The following is a 3,809-nucleotide window of genomic DNA, read 5'->3' as shown; positions in this document are numbered from 1 at the left end:
CTGTTTATTTTTTCTTGTGTTTCTCTTGCCTTTGAAATCAAATCCAAAAAAACCCCAAGCCCTCAAAACCCAAAACGTTGCTAAGATTGATGTCAAGTAACTTACAGCCTAAAACATCTAAGATGTCCCAATATGTAAGAGTGCCCAGTGATGGGGACTTTGGAGATTATAATATGCAAAAGTCAAAGCAGAAAGTCATGCACAGTAGATTTTCTGCTGTCTACATTCCACTTCTTTTGTAGGAGACTTAGGGAATTAGCCCAGTCATTGAAAGTTTATAGGATCCAAAACTATAGTGGTGTGGTGAGATACAGACAGTGTAGATGATTGTAAAACATAAGCATACACTTGGATCTTAGGACAATGTTTTTCAAATTCTCTGTACCATCTTCTCAAAATCATCTGGAGAACTTACAATATAGATAACTAGAATATCTGGGTGATGGATACTGGGGAATATCCATTTAAAATAGGACACCCAGAGGATCTTGTATACTTTAAGGTTAAAGAAGAGTGGATAATTCATATTAAATGCCAGATTGAGAACCATATCAGAGAGTCCTGATACAAAAGATCACTGACCCTGTGAAGAAGTTACCTTCTCCTCACTCATTGAAGAGTTGCTTACAGAAGGACTGGTTACATGGAAAAGGAATCTGGGAACAAGGCTTTTGTCCTGGCAGTAGAATTGCAAGATCTTAGTCTAGAAAGAGTGTTGAGGTTTCTGGAATAAGAATCAAGGCAAAAAGAATCCCAAAGACAAGAAATTAAGCAGAGAGACTGAGATTGGGCAAGATCTATTAGAGGATTTACAACAGGGTTGCCTGTTTACTTCCCACCCTCCCAACTAGGCTGTGGTCTCCCTGAAGGTTGTGTTCATAACTTCTTTATCTACATTTCTTTTTTACTTAATATAGGGCTTAGCACAAAGTAGGTGATTCTGCTTTGAAGGTAAGATAGACATTAAATGACTCACTTTAATCCAACTCAACAATCATTAGTTGGGTGTCTACTCTGTGCAATGGCTTAACAATACAATGGTGAATAAAATATAGTCCTCGCTCTGGAGGAGACCAAGAACTAAAAAAAGAACCACCCGATTACGATGTATTTTTTTTAATTTTATTTTTTATAAACATATAATATATTTTCCTATTACGATGTTATAGGAGATGTTGAAGGGGAAATTATCTAGGGAGTTTGAGAGGAGAGAATCTTTCCCTGGGACTTAACAACTGGTCAACATGTGCTCTATAGTCAAGGCATTGAAGGGCTTTCCAAGTGAAGAAAACAGCCATAACAGAGGTAGGAAGGAATAAAAATGAAGGTATCTTGGGAGGTGGTGTCAGAGGTCTGGTGGGTGAGAGCACAGCACAGATCATGGGTAGTGGGTTCTGGACCTTGTGGATCATATTAACAAGACAAGGTTTATTCTGGAAATATTTGGATTTGTCAAAGTGTTTTAAGGGGTAGAATCACACAATTCAACTTCTACTTAGAAGTTGAATGTGGACTGCATTCCACATTCTGGAGGAGACAGAGAGGTCTGGAGGAGACAGAGAGGCTGGGGCAATCTGGGCAGGGCAGCAGAGTGAGCAAAACTTAAATTAAATGAATTACTTAAATGAATTCATTTAATTAAATGAATTACTAATGGTAAATAACGTTTTAAGACAAGTACCCTCTGAGTGAGCTGTTTGCTCTTGAAAAGGTTCTCCACATTGGAGGCTACTGGAGTCACTGTGTGACTGCTACAATAGATTTACCAGGTTCTAGGAGGGCACATTTGGTTGTCTGTTATTTATTCTCCCCGCTCCCACAGCTGGTTCTTGCTAGCTGGCCTGCCCTGAAAATGAAATGCAGTTCTATGATCTGGAGGAGAATTCACAGGCTCCAGGGGACCAGTTGCTCTGTGATTTTTAACAATTAACCAGCATGAGCTCTTTCCCTTTACCTTGAAGAGTTCCTCCTCATGTCAAAGCCATTACAAAGGAACATTACCTGGCAGGTCTCAAACCACACTGAGTTTTGAGAACAGAGCCAGCAACTTGTCTTTTCCACCAATGGTATTTGCTTTTAGGATCAGGATTTACAAGCCCAATTGCTGTTATTACATGGATTCTTTTTTTTTTTTTTTAATATGGAAATGCTTAAAAAAAGGAAACATGGAACACTTTACAAATTTGTGTGTCATGGTTGTGCAGAGGCCATGCTGATCTCTGTATTGTTCCTATTTTAATATATGTGCTGCTGAAGTGAGCACTGGATTCTTTTTACCAAAGTCCTGGTGTTACATTTTCTCAGCTATAGAATTTTTTGTTTTTGTTTTTGGGTCAATAAATGTGCTAGAAAGTCGTTGAGTTGAAACAAAAAAGTTATTAAAATTGTTCTCTTTTTCCATTCTTTCATTCTTTCTTACCTACCCCTTCCTCATAAACCCAACAAACATACTCTCTGCAAATAAACTCTGTGTTTAGAGAATAACAGAAATGACACATCATATGATCTGATTTTACCTGGATTGTGTCATATTGACATATGAGAAGGAATGTTGGATCAAAAATAAAAACACCTGGTTTATGTTCCTTTCAATGGCATTAACTAGATGTGTAACCTGGGGTAGTCTACTTCACTTTTCCCAGCCTTAACTGCTATAATATGAGGGAGATAAATATGAGAGAGAAATTATATTCTATTTCTATAATTCTTTCTTTTATTTTTAATTTTTTAAATTTTTAAAAAGATTTTATTTACTTATTTGACAGAGAGAGCACAAGTAAGCAGAGTGGCAGGCAGAGGAAGAGAGAGAAGCGGGCTCTCTGCTGAGCAGGGAGACCGATGCAGGGCTACATCCCAGGACCCTGGAATCATGACCTGACCTGAAGGCAGTCTGCTTAACCAACTGAGCCACCCAGGTGTCCCCTATAATTCTTTCTATTTCTAAGAATTGGGGATTCTATAAGCTACACAGGAGTGATGACATATTTTTTCTTGTGAGCAGGAACATCTTGGGTGCTGCTTTGGAAAAGTTGATTCACCTGTGGGATGCATATTTGTTGATTGCTTCTTTGGTATCTATTTTTCATTTCTACACCTTCATATATATATATTCCCCTTCAGGGATATGTTTTACTTTGCTTAGCTATGCAGCCAGCATGGAATGGACACCATTTCTGGCTCCAGAGGTGGATCTTGACAGGCTTAAGCCAACAAGTGTGTACCATTTCCTGCATGAGGTTGTTCTAGGATGGGCAACTAGCCAAATTCAGGCCACTGAGAAGTGCAAAAATTCTTTTCAGTGGGGGCTCCCAGGAAGTAGCTTCCTTTTTTTTTTTTTTTGAGAGGTGGTGAAGAGCTTCCCCTCTGCTGGTGTTGTGGGAGAAGTGAGATCTCGAATAAATGCTACCATGAGGGAAGGTGAGCAGAGCCCAGAGAATCCCAAAGGAGCCAGAGCCCAGTTACTATATGAAGTTCTGAGTCAAACCAGGCCTGCAACAGCATCTGATCTTTTAAAAAACTTGTGAGCCAATGAAATCATGAAGTTTAAGACAATTTGACTCAGTTTCTCTATTGCTATCAACTCAAAGATTCATAACTTTTTCCCCTAAGGTTTCATGAAGTTTATTTCTGATTACTAATTTTTTACCCCCAAAATAAAGAAAAAGTATGCTTATTTCTGCATTTTTAAAATAGGCGACTCCTAAATCAAATGCAAAATGTTGAAAACAACAAAAATTTTAGAGTCAATATGAGGTAGACAGAAATAGCTTTATAAATGTTTACTGAATGAATGAATTTCAGAATAAATT

The 3,809-nt window shown here is 38.2% G+C and overlaps 1 non-coding gene across 1 annotated transcript; it reads right to left on the bottom strand.

The window, feature by feature from the left end:
* Window positions 1-2,159: 2,159 nt before the first annotated feature.
* Window positions 2,160-2,263, bottom strand: LOC125099483 (U6 spliceosomal RNA). The gene has a single exon (XR_007127209.1). It is a non-coding gene; the product is annotated as a U6 spliceosomal RNA (small nuclear RNA).
* Between the last annotated feature and the right edge of the window lie 1,546 nt (window positions 2,264-3,809).

The sequence above is a fragment of the Lutra lutra genome, chromosome 4, assembly GCF_902655055.1.
Source record: "Lutra lutra chromosome 4, mLutLut1.2, whole genome shotgun sequence".
Classification (NCBI taxonomy): domain Eukaryota; kingdom Metazoa; phylum Chordata; class Mammalia; order Carnivora; family Mustelidae; genus Lutra; species Lutra lutra.
This window is presented reverse-complemented; position numbering and strand designations above follow the sequence as displayed.